The sequence below is a fragment of the Megalops cyprinoides genome, chromosome 15, assembly GCF_013368585.1.
Source record: "Megalops cyprinoides isolate fMegCyp1 chromosome 15, fMegCyp1.pri, whole genome shotgun sequence".
Taxonomy (NCBI): Eukaryota; Metazoa; Chordata; class Actinopteri; order Elopiformes; family Megalopidae; genus Megalops; species Megalops cyprinoides.
Window position 1 is genome coordinate 8,470,784 of NC_050597.1, and position 16,037 is coordinate 8,486,820.

Below are 16,037 nucleotides of genomic sequence, written 5' to 3' on the forward strand. Positions count from 1 at the left end.
TCATAATCATTCATTTGTTCAACAGATAAAGCCAACCATCTTCTGAGATGGCCTGCTTTCTCTGCTGTGCGTATCTACATTCGCTTCACGGTTTCTAGGCAACCAACCAGAGATCATATGATGGTGTGTATTCACTTCAGTCCAAAAGGCTGGATCTTTTAAAAACTTTCATTCTACATGCACAAAACATTTGGCACATCTCTTCACTGCTGCTTCAGTGATTCAGCTGTACTACCTATCAAGAAAAAAATACATTTAAATGGCATCGTTACAATTTTGTCAGTGTAACTGCAAGAAGAAGGTAAAATTCACAGAAAGATAAAATCCCAAAAGATACTCAAGATAGACTCAAAGATAGTCAATCAGTTTCAGAGCAATTCCATCTTACCTTCGTGTTGACTGTGGGGCCAAGTTAACTCTAAACCAAAACTTGTAATCACTGCAATAAATTGGCCCTCACAAACATACAAGATTTGAAGTGCTCCAGCAGAAAATTGGTGAATCAGACAAAGCAGTTGATCAGTGGCAGTGTAGCGTAGCGGTTAAGGAGCAGGACTTATAACCGTAAGGTTGCTGATTCGATTCCCTGCTGGGACACTGCTGTTGTACCCTTGGGCAAGGTACATAACCCATAATTACCTCAGTAAATATCCAGCTGTATAAATAGATAACATTGAAAAAAAATCTGTAACCAATGTAAGCTGTTCTGAATAAGAGCATCTACTAAATGCTAATAGTCAAATCAAACAAGAGTAACAGCCACAAAAACCAGCACAGATTATGGTGTCCATTTTGGATTTTGCACCCATTTTAAGATGACCCTCTTACAAAACTTTGGGTGGTGCAGCTTTGATCTTACAAACACTTATGTCTTTAGAAGTTAAAAAAAAATGCATATTTGTAAAATAATTGATCTTGGTGGAGACGTCTATTTACATTGCCATCAAAGAACTGCCATGGCAGTCACAAGCTAATCAATTTGCAGCACTTCTAAATGTTGTCCTTTATCATGTGACTTCAGTCAGAATCTGTTCATATACTCACTGGTCATAAGGAGTCCAAGCTTGTTCCTTAACACCTCACTTTAAATTCATTACAGGTCTGATTCAGCCTCTCAGCAAGGGTATCACATTATCTTGCTACATGACTCCCAAAGGCATTTAAGCATTTAGTGGTAACCGTCTGCAGCCTCTGGTTAGCAGTATTAATGGTAGTGACAGTATTTGTAGAAATCCTGTGTCACCTATATTTCTGTAATACAACTTTTGATACAATAAAAATGTACCACTGTGATGATTTCTTTGACTTCATCAGTTTAAGACATGTTCATAAATACTTGATTTTTATATGGCTGTAACTGTATACATAATTCATTGTAGTGCTTTGCATCAGCTATGTTTTTCTTTTTTAAATATTATCAGTCCTATGTTTACATGCACAGTTTAAAACAACTATAGAGTTGACATCAAGGACAGCTTCCTCCTCAAACACCCAAGAAAAATTAAGTTCTATTCACGCTGGCTTATATTACCTGGGGTCCTTGGAGCTATTTACTGAGATCGGTAATTTTAAGTGACCTACTTTAATTTTAGCACCGAGAAATGTGCCACCTCACTAAATTTGACCATGTCCTGGTCGGAAATCTTGCTGCAGTCTGTCAATTACCGATACACTCAATAATTGTAGTTCACGGTGAATAAATATCTGGAGAATTCTCACTGCCAACTGGACACTTCGAAGTAGTGCATTAGGGGGATTTTATCTGAATTTTAACAGCACTTCTGGGTTGTTGAATCTTTTGCACATCAGTGCAAAAGTGGAATACCTAAATTTGAAACACAGTTACATAGTTCACAAAAATGAAAACAGTTGTTTTCTCTGTGAGGTGAATAGATAATGTACATCTGTGCTACAAAATTAACTTCCATTCTTTGTAAAAAGGCGATAAAAATAACTCATATATGGACAATTTCTCTATGCCAGCTGTAAATATGTAGTAACAATTCAAATGAATTTAACATACCTCCCAAGATGTGCTAACTGTTGATTCTATAATTAAGTTACTAAACGTGCTTCCTTTCAAAATGGGGCATTCTGCTTACTGAAAGAGTCTGAGAGTCTCAGTAAGATCAATAAGTACCCCAAACCCTATGGACTCCTCACAAGTTGCACTGTAGGTTCAGTCTACAGTATCACTAATGAGAACACATGTAATATTTTAAAAAATACTTTACACTACTATTTCTTCAAAAAGTCCTGGCATCATAAAACATAACTTCTCAGATTGATAGATAAACCCAACCACCATGATAATGTGTATACCATCCCTTCGATTGCAACTTGCATAAATTTGCAAGTTACACAAATAATGCCTTTCAGTCTTAAATTATCAGTGTCCATATTTCATCTAAGCCTATCCTTCAAGCGAAGCATTCATCCAACCTGGCCATGGCTGGATGGAAATTCCCAACCTATAGCATTAGCCACCAAAGGCAGTCTGCAGCCTCCTAAGAGTCTCTGTATTTATCCAGAGTCATTAAAGTTAGATATATTCATTTACAACTTTTCATTTGTTTGATTCCACTATTCATAATCTATTTCATTGCAGGAATTTCTCTAGACCATCTTTTCTCGGTGTCAGGGAATAATTTCCCATCATTCCCCTAGGGGATTTCTTGATTTCCTCTGGAAAATGTACTCCATCTAGTGCTTTGTGACAATGCAACTGTATAACTGTGCAGTGACAGATACATTTTACCTATGGATTGAAGTTGAAAATTAGCTTTTAACAGGATTTCAAAGGTACCTGTTTTTAGTATTGCCTTTGAGTGACAACAGTTGGTACTTCCCCAATATTCCTTGACATCATTTCTTCCCTGAAACAATTGGACTTGAAATAGCTGACCTTTTCCTGGACAGTAAACAGATTTTTGTGGAGGCAAATACCTTCTTGTCAATTTGACAGAGCTCTGTAAACAGGCATCTTACCTTGTCAGGCTCATAAGAAACATTTGCAATGTTGAATTTAATTAAGAGATGTAGCCAAGCCCATTTGGCACAGCAACAACATCATTTAATATTGGGATAAAACGGCCCCAATAAATCGAATCATTTCCAAGATGAATACTCCCCTTTAATGGGATTCCGTCCAGCACAAATGAAGATGCTCCGCCATTCAGAGGGATCAATTATAAAGACGTGCACCTTTCTGTACCACTGAAAAGGCCCCTCCGCAGTTGTGTCACATCTGAATGTGTCCCTCACCAACAGAATTTCAACAAGTCAGCTGCTGTTGGCTGCTATCATTTAGACACATGGTGCTTCATCCCATATGGATGTGTATGTCCTTATAGCTGCTGACATCAGTACTGTGTGGCACAGGTGGCCAGTGATTCGCCATTGGACAAGAACACTTTACCAGAAGGGGCCAATGGAAGATTTATATTCACTTTTTGATTAAGTAATGGCAAATGGCCATGCAGTAAATATATTTCAATGTTAGAATTTTAGGTGATATGTTCTCATTATCGTTACTGTTGTTTGTTTGTGTGTTTTTGTATGAATGGTAATTTGATATATCCAAGAAAGTTAAGAGTGAATAAAAATGAAAACATTTTGAATTCTGAATTTAACTATTCTCCTTTTAATTCATATTAATATGAAGTTCATAAGATTCTCAAAAATAATTTTTAAAATGACAGACCTGCAAACTTGAAACTTGCATAAAAAAAAAATACAACTCAAAGCAAAAAATAATAATTATCAACCTTCAGAGCTCTATTCTCCAGTGAGAAGGTATTATATTACCTTGGTATTAAGTAATAATATTTTCCTTTACTTTGTTTCAATGATTGAAGGCTCTGACCATATGTGTATATCTTAAGTGCCTCTTTGTAGTAGGGGTTTGCTGTTCCAGCATGCCAGTTACTTAAACAATTAAAAGTGCCACTTTGCAATACTACTGAAAATACCCCTACCAATCATTGATATCTCTGTAAATGATATCGCTGACTAACCTGCCACTTTGAGTATTTCAACACAGTTGATAGGTTTTTAATGCAAAGGCATACAATCTTGCAAGAGTCATTTGTAAATCTGCCATTTTCAGACCTCCGATTACTTGGGCTGCAGTTATTTTATGTTGTTCTAAGCAGTTTCTGAGTGCCTTCAGAACTCCAGCCTCAGTGGACAGCCGTACTCTGAACCAGTGGGGAATATAAAGTACATACTATGGAAGTTCAATCACGCCTCCTTTCAATTTACATATAAGCCCCTGGGTGCAATACATTAAATACAAATCGTTTTCAGTCTTTCAAACATACGCCTGTGCTGCATATAGATGGATCACAGGCTGTGCTGTCACATGTCGGGGTGAAAACACATCCATGGATGGAATTCTGCTGCAAATTTGTTGCACGGACATGGCAGCTACGTTCGTCCTCGGCATATGTAACACAGATATTCCTCATCTGCAATAGGTGTATGCTTCTGTATTTGATTGCACACATCATATTGCTGAAGGGCAAAAACCACACACATACACACACAACAGCTGTTAATTCACTGCCTCTAATGGAGCTCAACGAAATGTTACTGGAATGAAATTCCAGTCCAGCACTGAACTTGCTCAAAAATACATTCTCATGGGTTTCAGAGGAAAAGAGACATTTATACAGAAAAGCATTTATTTGTATGAGATAAAACTGGCATTGGCTTCAACTGTCACACCCACCATACTCTGTTTGATTTTTTTTAAGTGTAGCTAGTGCACCAGTATCTGATTTTGAATTTAAACATTGTCATAGTAGTCAAACCAGAGCCTTTCATATAGCAAGATAACATATTTCACAGTAACAGGAGTGACGTGGCAGTGCTCATAAAACAAAAGCTTAAGCAAATTTACTAAAATGAAGAATAATTTATCTTAAATACAAAACAAAGCCGGACCAACACTAACATATGTTTGGAATTATTGTATTAGAAACATCCTCATTTCCATCACACTTTAAGCAACTATAGAGCTTTTTAAAATGACATACTATCACCCTCTTATGTCCACACTAATTAAAAAACATGTTGTAGTGTTTAGTGATCTTCCTTATCATACTTCAAGTCCGATGTTAAATGTTTTGCCTGCTGGCAAGCTGGTGAGTCATTTGCCTCACACAAAAATCTTAGTTTAAAGACATTATATTTGCATTTAATATCTGTAAGGTCACTCAAAAAGCAAAGGGAGCTCTAATAATTGTAAAATGTATACAAAAATAATAAATCTCATTTTCTAAAAAGATGCTTATCCTTCCATTTGTAGTTCTTTTATTTGTGTGTTTGAATATTTTTTTAAGCCATACTCTATTTGTAACTTATCTGTTGTCATTGCAATTTATTGTTGTGAAATGGACACTGCTGGAGAGGATAATTGGAATGATTTCATATCAAGATGGCTAAAATGATGGCTTGCTCAAATGAATATTAATGCTGTCTTTATGCCATGCCCTTTTTTGAACTATGGTTGAAACAGGGACAGGGACAGGAAGTACAGAACTATATGAAATACCCTTAATTTTCTCCATAAAAACCAAAGCTGCTTTTTGTGTACAACTTAACTGTGGTTGTCACTAAAGTGATATAAAAGCATTTATCTGAGAGCCAAATCTTCTCTGTGTCCATAAAAGCTTTCTCCATGTTTTGCCATTGCCATTTGCCAATTTTGAGAGTGTCACCCCCTCCACAAGACAGATAACAAGTCACATGCAATCATATCATCTGTCAGTTACGTTTGCTAGAAAAAGGTGTAGTTCTTGCATGTAATTATTACTCTGTGGAGCTCACTGATAATGGTAGCCCCCTGCTGGCTCAGAGAAAAAAGTTGTATTTTAACTCTACAGGAGAATAATGAGGATCTTGTGAACTGAGCTGAAAACATTTGGATATTTTATCATTTAATATTATTAATAATTTGCATGTGTGTGAGAGTGCATATAGATAGATGGATAAAGAGAGAGAGAGAGAGAGAGAGAGAGAGAGAGAGAGAGAGAATGCAATTTCACATCTCTTCCCTCTGCTTTGCTGTTCTTCAGTTGGCAGTCTAGCTCCAGCCCTGGTGGGAGGAGTCTATCATGTACAGATCTGCCATGAGGGAGGAGCTTGGGAAGCAGTCCAGTATGATGTCACTGGCCCAATGCCACATTGCAGAAGTGATCAATCCTGGCAGGGTTGACGGGGGAGGGGGATGGGCTTGTGTACCACAACATCCACTGTACCCTTTCAGCAGCAGGCTTCTGCCCAGGCCATCCTGAGCCTTGGATCAGCTGGAGCTTTCCCCACTCTTTCTGGACATTACACAAACTGTCCACCACTTAATTTGAAAAAAAAAAAAATCACTGATTCTTTAGAATGGTGTATTTCTTGTGTTAGAAGATCTGATGTTATGTTCATGTTAAAGAGTGCTATATAATATTGAGGGGCTTGTTAAGCTCTAATGACAATCTTATGCATGTTATAGGGTTCCCATATGCCATCATTCAGGAAACCGAACTTTAAATCATGAAGGTTTATGAGTTCTATCAGTGGTGCCTGTGCAACAAATTAAATAATCTTCTTAGCCTTGTGGAATGGCTCCTGTTGATATTAAATTGTTTCAAGTTGTGGCCACTGTCAGAATTCTGTTAAGTAATGGGTTAGAGCCAACAGGGCTCTAACACAAAAAATTACATTCTGTCAACGTTTTGTCAAAACTGTACCTTCAAGTTGTGGCAATCCCAATTTATGGGTTTGAACACTGTCACATGATACAATACTCACACAGCATATTATGTCTGTTTCACTGTGGATATGTTGTGGGTATACTGTACAGCACTGCTCTGAGAACATGCACAGAGCTTTCAAATCACTGCAATGTCACTTGCAAAAATATGCCGTTCATGCCAAGTATAGTAAATATATAGGTCATCTGGTTATTTGCTGCAGTTGGAAAGGATAGAAGTATAGACCAAAGGTATGCCGGTAGATGTAGAGGTATTTTTTCCAGACACAGATGTATTAATGCATGGAAAAAGTTACCAGGATTCATTGTGGAAACAGAGACCCTTAGATTGGTCAAGACAAGGCTAGACACAGTCCTTGTTACACACTAGACTACAGATTTAATGATGACCTTAAATGGGCAAAATGATCTGTTCTCGTCTTTAAAGCTTCCTGTCTTCATATCTGTGTGGTTATTGAACCTACTTTTATGTTCTACACTGGAGTCATGAGTGCCTTATTTTCAGCTGTCTAATGCTCAACCCTACTTCAATCACCAGTATTCACCATTGTATGAAAACAGCTGCTCTGTGGGAATAGACTGCTCTGCTTATTTCTGGGCACATTACTCTGATTCATTTCTTGCTTTTAATAATTTTCATTTCAGAACTGAAATGTTACAATGTTGCATTAACTTGTCAGCAGAGTGGTGATGGCAGCATCACTTTAAGGACCCATTCAGTGAGACTTGCAAGTATTACAGGCGCGTTTCTGTAACCTGTACATCACACAGCCAAAAATGTGTTTTCACTCAAACACTTCAGTCACAGCACCAATGTCTTGCACATACAGAACGCTGTTATACAGATGTTCCAGGAGGTTAACATTCTTGATGCATATAAATAACACATTTTTTGGTTCCTCGAAGGGCTAGGAGTTTATGGTGGCTTGCAATGCTTTGCCTCTCTAGTTGAATAGCCCTGAGCTACAGGGTGACCCAGCAAAGTAACTGTTAAAGGGAAAAAATAAAATTGCAATACATTACTTCTTTTCATGTCCTCAAGACCCCTAACATCAGTTCAGGTTATTCTGCAAAGGCTAGTGATATCCAGTCAGACTGCAACAAATTAAACAGTTTTTTTTCTGTTTTTTCCCCCAGCAGTCACCTAAATGCCCTTTGTTCACATGTCTCTGGACTGCCAGGGACACTTTGGATTTAAATGAGCCATCACAATTCAAATTAAATTCAAATTAAATTTCCAAAAACTAAAAACTCTTTTTGAGTTTACATACTTTGTTAATTTAAGGGACTGCAAAAGTCTCACTGGTGTTCAAGAAATGAAACAATGTAACTTGAATTTATGACACTACGCATGAATTTATCACTCAAAAACAAAAGTTCCACGGCGTTTGCATTGATGTTCCCTCTTGGTAACGAAACTTACAAATACCATTCAGTGTGAAGTGCTGCAGTTGGTAAAGAACATGCATCTCTGTAAATATGCAAAAATAAAAGTATTTCAATTTTGATTAATGCATTTAAAAAAATGCAAGCTGAAAATACATCAGAGACAGATGGCAGGGAACACACCCCAGAACAAAAATGTGAAGAAAGTATATAAATATTTACAGAATAAATATTTCTAATCATCCATTTCATCAGTTACCCAGATGGGTGATGTTTTCCCCACACACCCCTTTCAAGTTCCAACAGCAGCTGATGCATCTTGTCCTTCAAAAAAAAATTACTCTTCTACAGTGTATGCAAACTACTGAGATGCCTCAATTAATTATATTATTGGGTAAATAATATTTGAACATCTGTCCTCCTACAACACAAAGAGAAGATGACTTCAAACTGACAACATGAATTGCCGCAGTCATTCACTTTCTACATTAGCAGGCATGTCCCCCCCCCCCAAATCTGTGACTCAAAACTACTGTCAAACTGCTGCTCCTCAACCACAGCTATCCTATGCCATCATTCAGCCAAGATTCAGAGAAAAAAAAACAGCTTATGATAGAAACCACTTGTGCTTGAGCACATCAGGGTAGGATCTAAAGTATAAAACTTTTTACCCACATCAAATCCAGAAAAAAAGCCCTAAAATGTTCACCCACCCCCTGCTGTCCAGAAAGAAAGTGTATTTTTGTCCAACAGGAAACTTCATGAAGGGGCACATCAGAAGTTCATAGCAGATCTGTTTACTTGCTCATGCTCAAATTCCCAGCTTTCAATCCAGCATCGCTGTCTGCTTTCATTTCGCTGAAGTTATCGATCAACCCAAAACCCTGCAACTTTCCCACAGACAGGTTCTTCTTTAATCCCAGGTGTTTTCACTGCGGGAGGATTACTGCCTTGATCATTCGTACTTGGCATGGCACGTAACAGTGATCAGAACAACCCCTTAATGCGCACAACTTGAACGCATTATATATTTCTTTCTCTCCTTGGCTTTGGGGAAACCTTTTTTGCCAGCAAGAATAGTGCAGAGCATTGCAATTTCACACCTTCGTGACAGATACATCTTTTCTTTAGCTGGTAATAAATCTTTTTGAGGTAAAGTGCTGCATAGAATGAAGGTTCGTTGTTGCACCTGGCTTTCGATATACACTGACTTCAAAGACATTATGACGCACGTACACCTTCACGGTGGGAGAGAAAATGCTTTTGTTCGCTATTTAGAAGAGCTTAAAATGCCAACACTCTAGTTCTACAAGATAACAAAAGACCAGCCATTCTGTCAAAGAGGTACAATCACAAATGACAGGCTTAAATGTACTGCATTCTAGAATCGATCAGTACCACTCTGATGTATTTCCCTCTTTCACTAAGCTGCAATTGTTTAATCATGTCGTGTCGTACATTTATAATCATGTCATACATTTATAGCACAGACCAGAAACACCTCACTTCTCCCAGTCCAGTTTTTCCACCTACTGTCAAGTACAGATGTGCTGCAGCACAGCTAAATTTGATTACGGATTCATTAATTTAGTGTTCTCTGTACTAGCTCTCTGCGCCACCTTCTTTTTTTGGTAAGGCCATTGTGTCCCTCTTTGAGTAAAACGTGTGTGTGTGTGTGTGTATGTGTTCAATTTCTCTGGTGAATGAGTGAGGGAAAATTTTTTTTTACCAATGATGACTAACCCCACAGTGGTAGAACAAATTGGCTGTGAGGGATAGGGATGGGTAAGGGTAGGCAGGGTCCTCTCACCTCACTCCTCTCAGGCACCCTGTGATTGATCAGGCGCCTGCAAGTGGCTAGGATGACGTCAGTGGCGTAATGCCTATCCTCTAATGAGCACTCGCTCCACTATGGGGCACCGCTGACTGCACGTGAGTACATTAAAGGACTGCATCTGTCTCACGTCAGCACCCCTGTGCAAGTGCTGAGGTCATCAGAGTAAGGCAAGTCTAGTTTACAATTTGCAATTCAACATTAGGGTTGCATGTTGGGGGAAAAAAGCAAAAAGAGACGGTCGACAGTAAAAGCAGATATGGTTATGTCCTTTGTCTGGCTGTTCTAATGTGAGTAGTACTACAATATACCACTCACTGAAGAAAACAGGTAGGCAGGCGGTCTGTGAAGCTCAGCACAGTCACAGCACTAATGTTTTCACAAGGCCTTCATCAGAAGCCCTTTCACTGCTAATCTAAGCATCTGAGCCCCTGCTGAGCAAAGCCCAGCATGAACTGAGTAACTATTACACACATCATTTTCACACGCTCTGAGCATTTCCTGGTAATGACAACAAAAGCCTCCAGAGCATTCGTTGACAGTGGTTTAGAAACACGGACTCTGAAATCATTGCATCCTACAGCCAGGTTAAAGTGAGACTATATCAGCAGGAACCAGTTAGTTTTTCCACACAGACATTCTGGTTGGTAATAAATACTGTATGCTGCTAAACCTCAGCACTCTAGTTTGCACATGGTTTACTCTGAGCACTTCCAGGCCTCTACATGGACGTGTCATTTTAAAGAAATTCCCGATGAAAACATTTTACAATTTGGATTTTAAGATGAAAATAAAGGGGAAAGCACTGATATACATTACTATAAATACAAGCCCACATAAAAAGATCAAAATACTCACGCATTTTTTAGGTCATTATTGATGAAAATGTTTGAATTTATTCTTCTTCAAATAAGCCCCTGACTGACAGTCTGAGGGGAAGGTGGGAAGAAAATTGAGAGTGGGACAGGTTACAAGACATTGCTTTTGACCCCAGGTTGTAGTCCAACCCACTCCTAGACAAAACACATTGAGTTAGTAATCCACTTTTCACCTTTTCGCTAGCTACGCCCACACATATTCACTGAGGCACGCGTGGGTATCATTGATGAATGATATCATCTTAGAAGTTTAGAGATCAGTGGAGGGTTTAAATATGTTAAGCCTTTTATGTGAACATTCAAAGCCATTTTTTACATCATTAAAAGCAAAACAGAACTGTTTTCTCTGGAAAGCAGAACACTTGGATTTATACGACAGATACTGACTATCCAACAAGAACACATATTTTATGGCAGAAATTTGAATTTCAGCACCCCCTTTCCTACAGACTGCTGATCCAGTTTCTCTAATACAACAGTACCATGTATATATTTGCAATACACACTATATAAAAAATGAATTTGTATGCATGGTGGTGGTACATACAGATGAGTTCTTGACTAGCACCCTTACTAAGCAAAGGGATTTTCTTCCTTAACCTATTTACATAAGACTGTCATAATAGGCCTAGAGACCTGAACAAAGTGGATCACAGAGGCAACTCCACATAGCAGGAGCAGAGGTGGCCACATGTTATTGCTGCCTCAAACTGACATACAGGCATTCCAATAGCAATCTAGATTAGAGCCACTTGTTTATGACATTTACAAAAAAATGCCACATCAATTGTTTTCGGGAACACAAAATCTAGATTTTGATAAGAAGGTGGCTAAAGAGAGAGAACGACAGAAAAAAAGTTTTTTAAAAGCCACAAAAGACAAAGATTTTTTTTCCCCACCTGGGTCTTTGTTAATAAGTTTGTTAGTGCAATGAGTCACACTGCACATTTCACCCTCAAACCAATGATAGCGTATATGTATCAGACAGGATAGTTAAATTGGCAGCACATTTATTAATTTATTCAAAGCTTTTATATGTGTATAGACACACACACACACACAGGCGGCTTCAGTGACTCTTCAGTCCTACACTATGAGATACTATAGGAGCATTTCTTTATGACCACTCTCCATCCCATGTGTTTGGTTGTGTTACTCAACGTTAAGGACAGGTTAATCCTCTTACATGAATGACTGTCTACAACATGTTAGCCACTACAGAGGAGGAACTCATTTTTTTCCATTTAAAAACTTTTCCCTTCACTGCGAGATCCCCGCTCCCAATTCCAGCCCCAGACCTATGAATACTTCCCACGAACCACAGCAGTTCAGGAGAGAGCGCATTTGTTTGAAGCACACTCCATACATCATTTCCTTTCACTGCCCCACTCATGCACAACAGAGCTATTATTTTTTGTTGCTGGGAATTAATTTGGTTGTCTCTCCAGGTTGAATTCGCTTTGTTCTCTGCGTCTGCACATTTCACACTCCCCGTTATCATCTGTCCTCCAGATGGGTTATACACCTCACAATCCAGAACACATGCAGAGACAGACAGCTTTTTTTCCTGTCTAATACCAAACCTTGGAGTGTTCTAGCAGAGTCCTCTGTTTGCTCAATGGATATTCTTTGGTGATGTAAGCAGTTACAGGTTTCCCAGGCTTCAGGAAAGAGTACCGCCATTCACAACACTCAAAGCTACTAACACTACTCAACATGTTTGTTTAACTTCTCAGGCAGACTAAAAGGGCATTCAATCAAAATGCTATGTCACTTTGTCATTAAAGTAAGGCATTTATGTAATTTTTTTTTTTTTTTTGACAAACATTCTCAGGTGTTCAGTTTCCATTTTTTCTTCCCCCCATGCGATAATTATATTTAACTCAGTTCATCGGTTCAGTTAGCGCGCGCGCGCCCGCGCACACACACACACGTCAATGTCTTTCCAGCCAACTACCTATTAAGGTTCTCCACTCACAAATATTTTAGACTTTCTACAAAATACACATATACAACAACATATGATCAGACCGTGTATGCAAAGGTACCTGCAGAAATACTCACTGTAGCAATCCATGTGTAAAAGTCTGAAAGTTCAAGATGCTGAATGTGCAATTAAAATATCGTAAAAGCAGCTATGATTTTCATACAGACGGCATTGTGCAATTCACATGTTCCACCTTATTTACAGGTGAAATAAGATCTGATGTATTCATTTTCTTCTGTTAAACTAATAATACCTATGGGACCCGAGTTAGGGGACATCATGTACATTTCAAAACGCTGTGCGCTGAAACTGTGGATTTATAGAGTCTGTAACCAATATTACGATACACAAGACGTCGAGCATTTCGTGGTGGTTAACTTTCCACCGAAGTCTGTTATCTATATCATTTACAAGACATTGGAGACTTAATTACTGACTTACCTATCCGGGCAACTTCTAACTGCAAGCTCTTGACAAGGGGTTGTAACCAGAGGTGGACACCCAGAAAGTAAAAATCCTACCACATATTTGTTCTAGCCATTCATTACACCAGCTGAATTTAATTAGCACAACTCTTCAGCCGGGTAGAGGGACTAATTAGTGAAATCACCTTGTTTAGTCAATGGCTAGGACAAATACGTGGCAGGACCTTTACTTTCTGAAACCGGGGTGTCCACCTCTGGTTGTAACACTACTCGGCATCACCCCATCCTCCGTTACAATCGTCTCCATGTTTTCCAGAAAGCATATGTAAACTTTGAATTCCCAAGTCGAAGGGCACAACAATCAGAGACACACGTTTTATTTTGCAAAGGAATATCTGACAGCAAAAAGGACTGTGGATAAATCTGCGCTTTTGTAAAAAAAAAAAAAAAAAAAAAATTAAACGGCGAATGAGTGTGGTGTATACCGCCCAACAGGTGACCTTTACTGGAATAATATTAAAGCGTATGCTGCATAGGCAGCATGAATCGAACGTGGAAAAACAGTAGGTTTCCTCAGCGGGATACGTCAGACACGTGCGGGGCTGGTTAATTACAAAGATAGGATTAGAGTATTTTCTCTTCGGACAAACCCCATCGATTCAGATTCCGCAAGCGAAATCAGTAAGCTCCCGAGACTGGAACGATAAGAGGTCCCTGTCCGACTGATGAAATTCTGCTGGTTACTTACTGTGTGTAGCCCTTCGGTTTGGTAACACTCTACTTTAAGTGGATTTTGCAGCATCACCAGTACACAGATTTTTACTTGCAAAAAATAGATATGGATGGCAGAAACCAGGTTTATGACAGGCCTCTGTTAATGGATGTCTGCATATCATACATGATCAATTTCTTAAGAGGAGTTGTTTCGTTCAGTGGCACTACTTCTAAAAACATATCTCTTGCATTTTTCTACAGGTTATGATGGTAACTAAAACCTCAGCATTTGCACAAAACCATGCAATGTTCCAGAATGCGATGCAGTACATGTTCAAACTTGGAGCCCAATGAAAAAACAGTACTAAAGGAGCATCTAAACTTTGCTATGTTTGAATGGGTGTTCCGAAAAGATCACATATATTTTTCTGCGTTTACAAAGTGTGAGTGGGCGTGGACTACATGTCATTTCACCGGGTGACATATTTGGCATGATAGCGTTTTGCGTTTTAAGTATGTGCCCTACTATAAATCCATCAAACCAACCTTACCTTGCAAATGAGTACAAAATGCAGATCTCTGTCTCCTCCGAAAATCAAGCAGAAGGTCTCGTGAATTGATGAAAATCGAAGAGCGAAACGATGTATAATCCTTTAGCTGTGTCCTTCAGACGTCAGTCTCCTAATCTTTACAGGGTAAAAGGTCGGAGCCGAATGCGTGTGCGTGGAGCTGCTCTAATCTTTCTAATGCAGGGCTTAACATCCGTCGGCTTCAGAACGGTTTTCCTTAAACAGAGACGGAGCACTTGCAAAGTTTTAAATCTGCGCATCTATCAAGACCAAAGACTGCGGACTACTTTCCTTGCATCCGCTGTATCAACGTGTCTGTAGAAGTCCTCTACCGGTACAGAAGAGAGAGGGAATATATTTACGAGAGGTGTGTTTAGCGGAGGCAGTTGACTATTCCTGACAGTTGACCAATACTTACATGGCTCCTGTTGGTAACAGCAAATGAGTAGGAGAGGATCCACTGAGCCTAATCTCCTCCTTCAAAGGTTTTCTCTTGATCTCCAGCGCCACCCTGAGCGGCATGCTCTCGGTGCGATATTTCAAGCACTGTCCACGATACGAGAGCAATAATTCTGGAAGGGAAATTTCTCACACTGTAGTGCTAAATAATCCTAACGCACAATTATCCCAGTGCAATCAGGCCCTATGTTTTTTTTTCTCTTATACTTTTTCTATTGTTAAATTGCAATCATTATCTGTGCGCAACAGAATTGTACAGCATACTGACAAACTCAGACACACGGAAACGCTGACATGCGCGTGCATTTTTACACACACACACGCACGCACACCTACGTTTTACAAACTATGTAGTAGCTTTAGGACGCAATCTCTGTTCGTAGAGAAAACGCAAAGGTTGAAACGGATTCACCGTTGCTAATTCTAAGCGACTCTTCGGTTCCCGAAAGAACCATACTAGAATAGAAATTAATCGAACCAATATGGATGAGAAATACTATTTGCATTCTGCTGTATTGATTTTGTAGTTATTACATTGACCCAGAAGCTAGTATGGAGGTAGCTGTTTGATTCTGCCATTATTTCTTCCTGTTTGGGAAACTATGGAATTTGTAGTTCTATAAATAGCCTTATTGGTGAAAGTAAATGTAAAATCATTCATGCAATTCACGTTGCGAGGCGAAACAAGAAGAGGTTTTGTTCTCTATAGAAATGAGACTGCGGAATAACGAGTTTTGATATTACTGTGACTTAGGCAGTTTTTGTCCAGAATTGTTGTAACTGTGTGTATAACGCTCGCATCCACGCTAATATTAGGTTGAAACTTAATGCTATCTGATCAATATCCTAAACGGTTTGACATCATTTCTGATTGTTGGATATCTACTTGCTTCCCGTCTACTTCGAATTAGTATTCACATGGAAACACTCCCAACATGCACATAAAGATGGAAAAGATGCCAGTAACCGCACAGCTGGCCACTGCTCGGCAGCGTACAAGGGGAAATCACAAGTGACAG

At 39.0% G+C, this 16,037-nt stretch overlaps 1 protein-coding gene across 1 annotated transcript in view; it reads right to left on the reverse strand.

Moving 5' to 3' along the window:
* LOC118790297 (protocadherin-15-like) overlaps positions 1-14,570 on the reverse strand; it is a 205,604-nt gene extending 191,034 nt beyond the window's left edge. Inside the window, 1 exon segment of the mRNA XM_036547202.1 lies at positions 14,542-14,570. The gene's annotated coding sequence lies outside the window, so the exon portion shown is untranslated.
* Positions 14,571-16,037: the final 1,467 nt, after the last annotated feature.